This window comes from Lemur catta, chromosome 12, assembly GCF_020740605.2.
Source record: "Lemur catta isolate mLemCat1 chromosome 12, mLemCat1.pri, whole genome shotgun sequence".
Lineage (NCBI taxonomy): Eukaryota > Metazoa > Chordata > Mammalia > Primates > Lemuridae > Lemur > Lemur catta.
In genome coordinates this window covers 40,350,442-40,365,104 of record NC_059139.1, presented here as the reverse complement: position 1 = coordinate 40,365,104, position 14,663 = coordinate 40,350,442, and the positions used below count along the sequence as shown (strand labels likewise).

Sequence of the window (14,663 nt, the reverse complement as noted above, 5' to 3'; positions counted from 1 at the left end):
TCATGATAGTGTATCAGCAGGCATCACACTAATGTGTACATGTGTTTCTTCCTCTACTTATAAATTCCCAGAGAAAGGGCATAAGCAGTATCTTAAGTTCTATCTTAAGTATCTTAAGGTATTTGTAGTCCCTCACAATACCACAGGATGCTTAATACGTGACTATATATGTTGCTGAAATGAATTAGAGGCAACTAGACCTACAGTTCTCTCTGGGTATTGAAAAGAAATTTAAACATATCAGGTATAAACTACATTCTTAATTTCATTTAAACTCACCTGTGAGCCAAACCAATATCTAAGTACATTACACTGAATTACATGGGAGGAAAAGCCTAATTCAGAGACTAAATTATGATTTAAATTCTCATATGATTCTGGTTCAATCAAAATTCAAACTCTAGTATACAATGTGCTTCTAGAAGATTCTGCCTCCTCCCTAGAAAACTCTTAATTTACTCATAAAGTTAGAAAAGAAAAATGGGATAAAGTAGCACCTTTTAAATGAACTATGGGATTAGTTTTAAATAGAATTCTCTGATTGCAAAGCAGAAATATGATTGTGAAAACTACCACTAACTCTTCTACCAAACTGTACTATGATGAAAAACATTGCTATAGTAATATAACCAAAAAGTAAGGCTCAGATCAAGGTGATGGCAGTGAAGGTGGTAAATAAGGGTCAACTTCTGGTTATATACGGAAGGTACAACAGACAGGATTTCCAGACAGATTGGATATGGAGTCTAAGAGGAGTCAAGGATGGCTCCAGGTAGAACAGAAAGGGCAGATCAATTATTCAGTCTGGGATATACTTAGGTTTGAGATGTCTGAGCTGGAGATTTAAATGTGGGATAGTTCTCTAAAGTTCAAAGTTATTTTCAGTAAAAAAAGGCTGCAGAAATATACACATTAAAGAATACAGAACAGTAAGAGTTATAAAAAGTTTTAAAGCATGTGAAACAATGTTACATTTTTTTTACTGATACATGCACGTGTAGCATAGGTACAGAAACATGCACGGGAATGATAGACACAAAGTTTAGGATAACAGTAACCTCTAGGAAGAAATCTAAGGGGGCTTAGATTTTATATGCATTTTTGTTTTTTAAAAATAAGAAAAATACTAAAATGTTAACCTTTTATGAAGCTAAGTGATGGGAACATGGGTATTCAGTATATTATTCTCTGTGTTGTATATATTCAAAGTATTTTATAACTTTACAAAACTTTAAAATTTATTTGTCTTATTAGGGATATGGAAACCATATATTTTACATCCCTTATCATAAGCATTTCTCAATATTAAAAATATAAGACATTTATTTTGCTTTGAAGAGTACATAAAACAGCATTAGATTTCCGTTTAAGCCTGAATTACTAAAGAGTCTTTTACATATACATATATACACACATACATATGTGTGCATGCACATGCACGCACACAGAAAGGAAAGGAGATGCAACAATAAAAATTTGTGTCAAAATGATTATCTGTGCAAGTGGTTCTCATTTAGTGCACATCTGGAAGTTTTTTAAAAGAACAGATGCTCAGCTCTCATCCTAAACCTGCTTTAATCAGAATGTCTACACTGAGGACCACATATACCAAGACTGAAAACCACTAATCTATGAAAATGACACAAAGAAAAAAATGAGCAACCCTGATTTCGATAAATCACATAGTTGAAATGGTGAAGGGACAGTTTTGCTAATGGCCATGCGGACAGTTCTATGTATTCCACCTGTGCACTGTAAAAGCAATAGATAAAATATGAAAAAATAAATCACTGAGGAGACAAATTTAATAATACCACACCAGCTAATAACATAACAAAAAAGGGATAGTGGTTGCATTTCATGTGAAATGCATCAATCATATGCATTTCTTGGATGCTAATAACTACATTAGACTAGAAATACACAGGTGTGCCTTTTAGGAAATAAAGACAGCACAAAAAAGCTTATATAACTGCAAAGAAAACATTCCCTGATGAACACAGATGCAAAAATCCTCAACAAAATACTAGCAAACCAAATTCAATAACATACTAAAAAGATCATTCACCATGATAAAATGGAATTCATCCCAGAAATTCAAGGATGGTTTAACATAAAAAAATCAAAAACATTATACATCACATTAACATAATCAACGACAAAAAACATATGATCATTTCAATGGACACATAAAATGCATTTGATAAAATTCAACATCCTTTCATGATAAAAATTAGGTATAGAAGAAACACAATAAAGGCCATATATGACAAATCCACAGCCAACATCATACTGAATGGGGAAAAGCTAAAAGCTTTTCCTCTAAGATCAAGACAAGAATTACCTACTATCACCACTCTTATTCAACATAGCACTGGAAGTTCTAGCCAGAAAAATTAGAAAGAAAGAAAAAATTAGAAAGAAAAAATTAAAAGACAACCAAATTGAAAAGGAGAAAGTCAAGTTGTCCCTGTTTGCAGAAGACATGATCTTATATCTAGAAACTGCTAAAGACTAAAAAAAAAAAAAAAAGAAAAAAAAAAACCAAAAACCTGTTAGAATAACCAAATTCAGCAAAGTTGCAGGATACAAAATCAATATATAAAAATCAGTAGCACTTCTATATGCCAATAGCAAGCTATTTGAAAAAGAAATCAAAAAAGCAACACTATTTTCAATAGCTATAAAAAAAGATACCTGGGAATAAATTTAACTAAGGATATCCACAATAAAAACCACAAAACATTGATGAAATTGAAGAGGACATACAAAAAAATTTAAAGATAATCCCTATTCATGGATTGGAAGAATATTATTAAAATGTCCACACTACTCAAATTGATCTATAGATTCAATGCAATAGTTATCAAAATACCAGTGAAATTGTTTGAAGAAAAAGAAAAACCAATCCTAAAATTCATCTGAAACCACAAAAGGCCCGGAATAACCAAAGCAATCTTGAGTGAAAAGAACAAAGGTGAAGGTATTATACCATCCGACTTTAAAATATACTACAAAGCTATAATAACTGAAGAAGCATAGCAGTGGCATAAAAATAGATAGACCAATGGAACAGAATAGAGAATACAGAAATAAATCTACACACTTAGAGGCAACAGATTTTCAATAAAAGTGTCAAGAACATACACTGGGGAAAGGACACTCTCTTCAATAAACGATGCTGGAAAAACTGGATATCCACATGTAGAAGAATGAAACTAGACCCCTATCTTTCACCATATAAAAAAGTCAACTCAAAATGGATTAAAGAATTAAACGCAAGACCCCAAACTATGAAACTGCTAGAACAACACATGGGGGAAATGCTTTATGACATTGGTCTAGACAAGGACATTTGGATAAGACTTCAAAAACACAAGCAACAAAAACAAAAATAGACAAATGTGATTACATCTACCTAAAAAGCATCTGCACAGCAAAAGAAACAATCAACAGAGTGAAGAAACAACCTACAGAAAGGGAGAAAATATTTGCAAACTATGCTTCTGACAAGCGGTTAATATCCAGAATACATAAGGAGCTCGAGCAACTCAATAGCAAATAATAATAATCCATTCAAAAATAGGCAAAAGACCTGAATAGACATTTCTCAAAAGAAGACACACAAATGGTGAATAAGTATACGAAAAATAGCTCAACATCACTAATCATTTAGGAAATGCAAATCAGAACCACAATGAGATATCAGCTCACCCCAATTAGAATGGTTATTATCAAAAAGGCAAAAAATATCAAATGCTGGAGTGGATGTGGAGAAAGGGGAACTCTTATACACTGTTGGCAGGAATACAAATTAGGACAGTCATTATGTAAAAGGGTGTGGAGGTTCCTCAAAAAATTAAAAATAGTACTACCATATATTTGATTCAGCAATCCCACAATTGAGCATATAGCCAAAGGAAATGAAATCAGTATGCCAAAGAGATATCTGCATTCCCATGTTCATTGCAGCATTATTTACAATAGCTGAAATATGGAATAAACCTATGTCCCTCAACAGATAAGTAAATAAAATGTGGTATATATACACAACGGAATATTATTCAGCCATAAAAATAATGAAATCCTGTAATTTGCAACAACATGGATAAATATGGAGGACATTACAGTTAAGAGAAATAAGCCAGGCACAGACAGACAAAATCTTCATGATCTCACTCACATGCAGAATCTAAAAAAGTTGACCTCATAGAAGTAAAGAGTAGAATACCGGTTACCATTATCTGGGGTGAAGAGGGGAGTGGGTAGGGGGAGAGATTGGTCAATAGGTAAAAAGTTAGGAGGAAAAACTTTTGGTGATCTATTGCACAGTAAGGTAACTATAATTAACAATATTGTATATTTGAAAATAGCTAGAAGAAAGGATTCTGAATGTTTTCACATAAAGAAATTATAAATTTTTGAGTTGAATATGTTAAATACTCTGATTTAATCATTATACAATGTATACATGTATCAAAATATCACTATATTCTATAAATATGTACAATTAGTATGTGTCAAAAAATGTACCAATTAAAAATAAAATTTTTAAAAAGCATAGTGAAATAAAAGGGCTATGTTAAAAGAATATGGCCTTAAAGAAATATGCAAAATGATTCACACTAAAATGTTAACAGGTGGTTATCTTTGGCTGGGAATTCAAGTGATTAAAACTTTGTAACAAACAAAAACACCCTTGTTAATTAAGTAATGTTTACTGTACCAAGGATACTTGTTTCGGGTTAATACGATTCTATTTTTTTGTATATCTTATTGTATACTAGGCACAAAAACCTGACAAGAGGGGATGGCAATTTGTTCAGGATCTAAGTAAGAGTCATTGCCAGGATAGTTATTCCTCATTTCCCAGTGGTTCCAAACTCTAATACTCTTTTGTCTCAGGTTCCCAGATTCTAAAGAGTTTACAGTGGTAGACTTATGTTCAGCCATCTTTAGCATTCCAGCTAATCTTGGCAGTCAATACTTGTTTGCTTTCACTTGGAATCAACAATGTATCTGGAAAGTCATGTCTCAGGGGTTCATTGAAGCCCACTGCTATTTCTCTCAAGTGCTGCATCAAGACTTGAGCATCCTTGAGTTTCCTAGAGGCTCTACTCTCCTGCAATATGTGGATGACCTCTTTGTTCATTTACTGAGGAGGCATTCCAAACAGTATTCTATTTATTACAATAGTTAACAGAGAAGGGACATAAGATCTCCCAAGATAAATTAGTTATCATCAGATACTGTTCACTATTGAGGACATGATCTTAATGCTGCATGTGTCCACTGTCCTCTAATAAAGTTAGGCTTGTTCAAGAGTTTCCTAGGCAATAAGAGGAAACTTCATGGGTTATTAGAGTTAGTTGGATTATGTCAACCATGTGTCCCTAATTTTTGACTCTTAGCATCCTCACTTCATAAACTCCACTAAAATCTTACTTCCTGAACCCCCTCCTTGGGAAGAAAAACATGAGACAGCCTTTATAGAATGAAAAAGGGCATACTACCAGCCGCCCCACTTAGGATTGACCCATTATTCAAAACTTTTCACCCTTTTTGTACATGAAAGTAGGCCTCAGGGAATGCTTGCACAGGAACATGGTGATAAGCTTAGGCCCCTCACTTACTACAGTGCTCAATTAGATTCAGTCACCCAGGCATACCCAAATTGCCCTCAAGCTGCATCTGTAGCTGCAAAACTGGAGCTCTGCAGATTTGGTCTTAGGTAATGATGTTTACCTACCACACACAAAATGCATACACTACATGCAGTACAAAGTCTTCTCAATTATGAGCTTACCCAACATCTTTCTGTGAGAAGACTAACTTCTCATGACATCCTTTTACTCTCTCATCTCCTAATCTTCAGCTGAAATGCTGTAACATTCTCAAATTTGCTGCTTTCTTGCCTTTCTTTCTGACAAAGGTGAACCAGATATGACTGTAAAACGGTAACATCCCAGTTAGTTACATTTCACCTAATCTACAGAACATTCCTTTACAAAATACTGATTTGATCATTTTTATGGATGGGTTTTATGCTGAAAATCAGGCAGGAAATTTTTGTGCTACATATGCAGTCACCACCCAATATGAGCTCATTGAGAGCAGCAAATTGCCCCACTTCAAGTCTGCTCAACAGGTAGAACTTTATCTAAAAATAAGTCTGTCCACATTTACACTGACAGTCATTATGCCTTTGGGGTGGTTCATGATTTTGGAATGCTTGGAAAGCAAAGACATGTCCTCACTTCTGCAGGCATATCAATAAAAAATGGCCCACAGGTTGATGAGCTCCTTGCTGGATACTGCCGCCCAAAGAGATGACTGTCATAAAAATACAGGCTCATACAAAGAGAACTGATCCTGAATATCAGGGAAGTAGTCTAGCTGGCTTTCATGCCAAAATATTACTCAGCTCTGTGAGGTCTGTTATCTAAATCCAACAGCTAGAAACAGTAAGGAATGCTGCCTGACTTTGCTTCCTTACACCCAGATGCTGTTGCTGATGAACAACAAAATGTCCCTAAAGATTAAAAAGAATACTGGAAATCAGAAGGATGCTATTTTAATTTCCTTTCCAAGTTGTGGGAAAGCCAAGACAGCCACTTAGTGCTCCCAGACTCCCTTAAGGGAACTATGTTATGATTCTTACATTCTCTTACCCATAATGGTATTATTGGTAAGCTGGTCCAATCAACAAGTGTTGGTGGGGAAACTGTTAAAAAGTTAGAAAAGCTATTTATAATCGATATTTAACCTCCCAAACTCATAAGCCAAGAAAGTCTCTTTATAGTCTCCCTGGAATGACACCCCCTGCCTGCTCCCCCAGCCTATCCATTTGAACATCTACAATTAGACTTCATCCAACCAAGTATGGATTATTACTATGTACTTGTTACAGTATGTTCTTTGGATGGATTGAGGCCTTCCCATGCCCAAAGGCTAATGCCCTCACTGTAGCAAAACAAAAAATGTCACAAGTTTAATTCTGACCTGAGGTATTCTGAATGCCATTTCAAGTAACTGACTCATTTTACCAGAGAGGTAATTCAAGTACTACATAAATTTTTACAAACAGTCTAGCATTATCATTGTCCTTACCACTCTCAGTCCGCTAGTAAGGTGGAAAGAACTAATGGGATACTTAAGCTCAGAATTTCCAAATTATCTAAAACCATTGGCCTTCCTTGGCCTAAAATTCTGCCTCTGGCTCTCATGAGTCTTTGGAGCACCCCCGGTGAAAAACACAGGTTAAATCCTTATGAAATTATTACTGGTCAACCTATGCCTCTGGGTATTATTACACCAAATGCAGACTCCCAACTGATCCAGCTGAAATGACATGTATTATAAATTCTTAATGTACTATGTTAAAAGTTATCATCTATAGGTCAAAGACGCCATTCAAGACACAGATCCAAAAAGTCTTGCTGGACATAGCCTGGAATCTGGCAATTGGGTGTTCAGGAAACACCATCAAAGACTTCCCTTGAGCCCCACTTGAAAGGATCCTCCCAAGTGGTCCTGACTACAGACAAAGCAGCTAAACTCAAATTACAAGAACAACTCCTGATACCACCTACAACTCCTAAGTACAAGAATACATTCTGATACCAACTGGTCTTCTTCTCAAACCAGAGACTTTAAGGTGGGGGGTGGGGGGTGGGGGGAGGGGATGGTGATGATGAGTGCAATGCGCACTGTCTGGGAAATGGACACGCTTGAAGCTCTGACTCGGGGGGATGGGAAGTACATGGGCAATATATATAACCTGAACTTTTATACCCCCATAATAAGTTGAAATTTAAAAAAAAAAATCAGGTTAACCAGGATGAGAAGCTGATGACTTCAAACTGTGTACAACTTTTCCCAAGACATAAGAACAAGACTCCCAATCATAATAAGACTCTCACTCCTCTTAATTTTTCCTTACTTATATCTACCTCTTCTGCTCAGCAGGATAACACTATAACTAGAATTTTACAATCAGTAGCTTTTGCAGGTAACTTCACGAAGTGTTGGATCTGTTATGCCAAACCCAAGTCTTCACGTAACTTGAGAGATCCTTTAGTCTACCCACTGTCTAATTTAGCAACATTCCTAACACAATTGTTTTTTCAAATTGTACTAGTGTTCCCTTTTACAGAGTCAGACTTCTAGATCCACTTGTTGTTATTCCCTGTTTCAATTTAACCCAGTCATGGAATACAAGAACCAGCTCCAAATGAGTATATCACAAGACAGGATTATACCAAAAGCCCAAATGGAGTTTCTTACAAATTGACTTATGTGCCAGGGTATCATAGTGCTTTTAACCTGTAAAAACTCCACGAGACCCTTGGCTAGGACTGCTAAATCCACCATTTCAACCAATATACCCATGAACAACAGAACTGGAAAGAGGGCCTTATGTGCACCCAAAGGGTAAACCCTTTATTTATGGAAGATTTGTGGCCAGTGTTATGTATGGGCAACCTCATGCCTTGACAGGTAGAGAATGAAGAGCCAATGTGGGTTAAGAATTTTAATGGTGACCTTGTAACTCCATAATCAGTCAGAAGTGGAACACTGGTCCTCTCCTCTTAACCTCTTAACCTTTACCATCATAGGTTAAAGAGAACATTGCCAGGAGGCATTACCCCTTCTGGATAAACATCATTTGTTAGGTCCCTTTTCTTGTGGCTTGGAGTAAAAATAAATGAAGTAATGATTAGAACTTTATCCCTCACAATAGCCTCTACAGCAGACTCTACTGCAAATGCTATAGCTGCACAACAGATTTCTTTGTATTCTCTTGCAAAAATTATACTAGATCATAGAATTGTTCTAGATTATCTACTGGCCAAACAAGGAAGAGCCTGTGTAGTTGCTAACACTTCTTGTTGCTAACACTTCTTGTTGCACATGGATAAATATGTCACGTACTATAGAGACTCAGTTGCAAAAAACTGAAGAACAGGCTACTTGCTTAAAATAGGTGAATCCTTTACCTGGCCCATTCTTTGATCTGTTCGATTTTAGTTGGTTTGGTTCATGGGGACCTTGATTAAGGAGCATGTTCCCAACTCTTGCTATTATCCTCCTGCTAGACATAAGAGTAGTCTTCCTAGTGTGCCGTATTCTCTCAAAAGTTTTAAATGACTGCACACCAGCCATCTGCTGAATGCCAAATGCTCTCTCTCTCCAGCCAGAATGACTAAAGCTCAAAGAAACCTGTGATAATGAGGATACCTAACCTATGAATGACCTGTTGAGACTGAAAACCCAGAATGATGGTAACTCAGAATAGGCTAATGCCCTAAGTTTTGGTCATGCACCTAAGTGATAGACCAAAGGAGGAGGGGATTAGTTAAATAAAATTTATAGGAGGCCATTGTTTAGACTGATCTCCTGTGCTAGGCCACAACAGACCAAACCAAATGGAGTCACTCATGCTGCCACATAATCAAAATGAAACTTCAAGCAAGCAGGTAAAACCCAAACAGACCAGTTTTTCCTCAAAACAGGAGATTCACTGCAACCAATCTGAAGGGGCCCAGTCAACGTGAGCTGGCATGATAAGGAAGTACCCCCTACACTAACCCTTATAGAAAAGTAACCTGAAGTAATCAGATGTTAACCAGTCCTCCCTTTAATTGTTTCCTTGTTCCTACCTTACAAAAATCAACTATTCTGCCATGCCCAGTGGAACACACATTCTATTTTGTAGAATGAGATGCTTCCCAATTCTAGACTTGCTAATAAAAGCCAACTATATATTTAAACTAAATTTAGTGAAATTTTGTCTTTTGACAGTGGTGTGATCAGGAAAGTCTGTTGCACACACAACTTGCTAGTAATTTTCTTTGAAAACAGTAATTTTATATTTTGATGAGGCTATTTTGCCCCAGGTATATTACACTTAAAACATAAAACATGAAGCCAAATTTTATGATTTCAAACTATGACAAAGATTTACACTTAAATTTAAGTTCCAAATATACTCCCAACATAATACTGCTCCAGTATGATATCTGATCTACTTAATGTAGTCTGCTTGACATATATGTGGAATATCTGATTCCCAAAAAAATCAATGTGATGAAAAGAGGTAGCTGGTTGTAATACAGCTTATCAGTTTCAAAATGTTTAATAGCATGCAAATGTACACATAAGTATAGACATTTAGCCTACAAGTAAGCACTGCCCCCTTCAGAGTAATCCTCTGGGAAGGTGGCAAATTCATTCCACTGATGTTTCCCACTATTTTAAACCATTTCTAAACTGCCATTTGAAATTGCCTTCACAGCCATCAGGATAATCCTTTAAACATCCTTAATAGTGGCGAAATCTTGAAGGTAAAACTGAGTTTTGCAACCACGTAGAAATCATTCTCCCAAGTTTAGCAGATAAAATAAGTGCTAGAGCTGAGTAACAGCTTTTTTGATTAAAAAAACAAAAACAAGTGTTTATAAAAGTGATCATAAAATGTTTTTATTTTGCTTATAAATTGACTAGAATTTTCAAAAGATTCAAAATAATTATAAATTACAGCAGCACTATTGTAATAAGTTCTTAGCCTCCTAAGGTGACTACTTGGAATGACCACTCTCTTTGAAAATATAAAGGAGGGGAAAGTGTTTGATAATTCTATATCACACTCTGAAGTTACAAAGCAGCTTTCTTCCATGGAGTTCAAACCATTTTCCAGACATTAGTTCATTAATCCTCCTAATATCCCTATAAAGGAAAGGATAGGTCATTATTCTTTTCTCAGATAGCTGAGTGGAGGAGCTATAAGGGAAAGAGAATTGTGTTTGTTCCATGAGAGAACAATTAAGTCTAGGCACATTGTTCCCTAAATTTGTGCTATATAGTTAACAAAATTTAAGTGAAATTTTTTATCTTTGTGCTCCTTGATTAAAAACAGTTTATATGAGTAAAAACTATTATTATTCAGGTAGGTATGTCATAAATTACAGAGATCTATTAAAAGTGATTATTAATTTATTACACACTTGCCTAGAAGAATTCCTGCTTGATGTATGAGAGTTACTTATTAAAGAGTCTGGCATGTGACCACAGATACACTCATAAAAGTCCTAGTTAAGTATATTTTACCAAGAAAGAAAGCTTGTTGCTTTTTTCCAATACTCTTCCTTATATTTTATAAGAAAAAAACCTTTACTTTGAAAAACCAATACATAAAAACAAAAGAGAGGAAGAAAAATAGGGCATTAAAAGATTCATTGGCAAAACTGTTTAAGAGCAAACCCTAGGAAAACTGGTAAATTGTTGATGGCTCTGGGGAGATAAGAAAGCACAGCATAATATGCACACAATTACAAGTTAATTTTCATTGAACTAATCCCAAATTTTCAATTCTTTATGAGAAAAGAAAACTGCTGCTGCTCAATATTAAGGGCTATCTAGGAGCTTGCCTCCTCTTTTATACTTATTTATTGAATAAATATTGACAGTCTTTGTTATTACCATCAGCAAGTATCTTTGGGCTGCCAGTGGCATATATTTACACAGAAGATGAAAGATTTGACAGATAAAAGACAAATGAATTTTATGCCTTACTGTGACTCTAGTGAGCATAGCAGTCAACAACTGAAATGATTCTGATCTTTTAAGTATAACTTTTAGGAGTACTATGCCAGGAGTTTGAAAGGATTCAACTCTATAACAAAGATTTTAATTTTTAACGAGGAAATGAAAATAGAGTGAGTATCAGACTGGCACTCTTTGCTTGCTAAATTTTGTTTGAGGCTGAAAGACTAACTGGACCAAGGACAACTCTCAGTAGACAAGTTCTAATCACAGCTCCACAAGCACTGCTTAGTTTTGATAAAATCACCTTCCTTCCTGGGTGCCTCAGCTGACTAGTCTATAAAATGGGGGTAATTTAATAGTAACCTGCCCACATAATACTCCTTTGAAGTTAACTAATGAACGCTCTCACAGGTGCACTTAAAACTATTAGATGCTACAAGAATATTGAGCACCACCTCGAAAAGAACACGGGAATACACACATGTTACTGCTATGATGACAGTAATGATAATGTCCCCTCAAAGGACCTCCTCCCGACTTCCACCCCGTACATTTCGGAGCTCACTCACGACCTCTGCCCAGACGCAAGTCTGCACACTCCGGACCCGAGGCTGCAACAAAAGCAACCGAAACGCCGACACAGAAATGGACCAGACAAAAGCAAGTGGATCTACGCAGGGGGAAGCGGCCGCGGAGGTGGGTGTGTGCCGAGTCTCCCCAGCAGCTCTGAGATGAAGCAGGACGCAGTTCCTCGCCCCGACCTGGACGGCGTTCGACACTGGCCCCCTCGCACGCAGCCCACCCACCCCCAGCTCGGGCCGCCGGGGCTCAGCTTTCCAACCACTGTAATTCCACCCCGCGGCAGGGCGCGCCCGGAGGCCGCCACGGAGAGCCTCAGGTGCGAAAGTGAAGCCGCCGCTGCGTCACCTGAGGCCGGGTCGGGAGCCAGCCCGGCAGCTCAGCCCGGCCCCAGCTCCATCCCAGCCCCTCGGCCCGTCCTCGCTCGGGCCGGCGTGGGAGCCCGAACCGCGGACACTCGGCAGGGCCAGGCCGAGGCCGGGCCCCCTCGGGAAGGCGCCGCCGCCGCCGCCGCCGCCCCCAGGCTCCGAGCCGTCGGCCCTCACCTGTGTCCGCGTCCCGGAGCCTCCCGCTCCGCGCCCCCTCCCGGCGCTCCCGGTCGCCCGCAGCCCGGCTGTGAGGACTCGCGGCGGCTCCGGAGGCTGCGATGCCGGTTCAGCGAGACGGGAAGCGACAGGAGCCAAACCCCGCGGAAAGCGCTCGAGCTGCGCCGGCGGCCCCGACCCCGCGGCCTCGGACTGGGCGCCCGGGCGCTCGCTGCCGCCGCCGCCGCCGCCGGGCCTGCTCGCGCCGCCTCCGCCCGCTCCCACCACAGCCGCGCGGGGGCGGCGCCGGGCTCTGACCCCGCGCAGAGCGACGGGCAGCGCGGCCAGGCAGGACCGTGGGAAAGTTTGTCTCTCTCGTTTTGCCCTTTGCAGAGCAACAGAAATTGTCCGCACGGCCTCTCTTGTCCTTACTCTGCCCTTTCTGGAGTTCCCAGCTCCCCGCCCACTGCTGGGTCTGTTCCCTGCTAAAATCGGCAGGCGTCCCAGCCACCCATCTTCAGGCCCAAGACTTCCTAAGGCGGCACCACTACCTGGGTAGTTTTACCTTGTGGTATCACGGGCTTCGCTGCTTACTTTCTTGGGCCTAAGGTTCCACCCAGGTGCAACCGGGCTTAACTATTAAAGTGTGCTTGACGCCACTCTTGACAAATTACAGCTGGGAGGTGAGTTGATGACTGGAGATAAATCAAAAGTGCTTATTCTGGGAGCGAGGGGGCCGGCCGCTTGCAGTAAATGATGACTTGCCAGCGCGTCCTAGATGATTGATTGAGAGACAGTAAGATTTGGAATATGAAAAGCAAGTTTTATTGGCTTGAGAAAGGAGAAGGAAGCTAGGAAGGAACCTTAAAGAATTGTATACCTTTCTTTTCTCTCCTACATACAGAAATTTTGATTTGCCTTTAGTGGCTTATTTGGAGTCTTGTGACTAGGGCTATATGCAATGAATTCCCACCTGAAAATTCAATGAAATGGATAACAAAATCAAAGACACCACAAAACCTGTGGCCAATATACCTTATGGATAGTAACAAAAAAATCCTCAATAAAATACTAGCAAACCAAACCTAGCAATATAGAAAAAGGATACTACAACACGACCAAGTGGGATTTATCTCAAGAATGCAAGGTTGGCGTAACATACAAAATTAATCAATATAATTCACCATTTTAATAGACTAAAGAACAAAACCACATACCCTCTCAATAGATGAAGAAAAAGCATTTGACAAAATCCAACACCTTCTGAGTAAAAAAAAAACCCAAAAAACACTTAAACTAGGAATAAAAGGGAACTTCCTCAACCTGATAAAGGGAATCTATGAAAAATCCACAGTTAACATCATACTTAATTGTGAAAAAATGAACGTTTTCACCTAAAGTCAAGAATAAGACAAGGATGTCAATTGTTGCCACAGCTTTTCAAGGTTATACTGGAGATTCTAGCAAGGGCAATTAGGCAAAGAAAGGTGGGCTATCCACCAGGTAATAAAGCAAATAAAGAGAATTATCAAAGAAAACCAGAACAACAGTTCTCAAAACTGAAGGACAGCAGCATTCAAGCTCTCAGCTCAATAGATAAATATTATCTACACCAAAGTATATTATTGTGGAATTTCAAAGCACATGGGTTGGAGAGCTCTTAATAGCTTCCAGGGAGGAAAAAAATAAGAGATTATTTGTGAAGATTCAGAAATCAGAATGGCACTGGACTTCTCAACAGAAATATAAATAAAAGATAAATTCCAAGGAAAATAATTTCCAGTCTTGAAATTGATAAATTGTGAGGTTTAAAAAGACATTTTCAAATATGCAAAGATTTAAATATTTTTCTTCACTCGGGAAGCAATTACAGGATGTGTTCTATAATACTGGCATAAAACAGAGGGTCTGATAGAAGAGAGAGGTGAAGGTTACACCTTAGACAACTGTGGTAGGCAGAATGCCCCCCCCCCGAAATGACCACATCCTAATTCCTGGAACCTGTGAATATGT

At 38.5% G+C, this 14,663-nt stretch overlaps 1 protein-coding gene across 1 annotated transcript in view; it reads right to left on the bottom strand.

Moving 5' to 3' along the window:
* RNF180 (ring finger protein 180) overlaps nucleotides 1–12,782 on the bottom strand; it is a 135,195-nt gene extending 122,413 nt beyond the window's left edge. The window contains exon 1 of the mRNA XM_045566072.1: nucleotides 12,672–12,782. The gene's annotated coding sequence lies outside the window, so the exon portion shown is untranslated. The remainder of the gene's footprint in view (nucleotides 1–12,671) is intronic.
* Nucleotides 12,783–14,663: the final 1,881 nt, after the last annotated feature.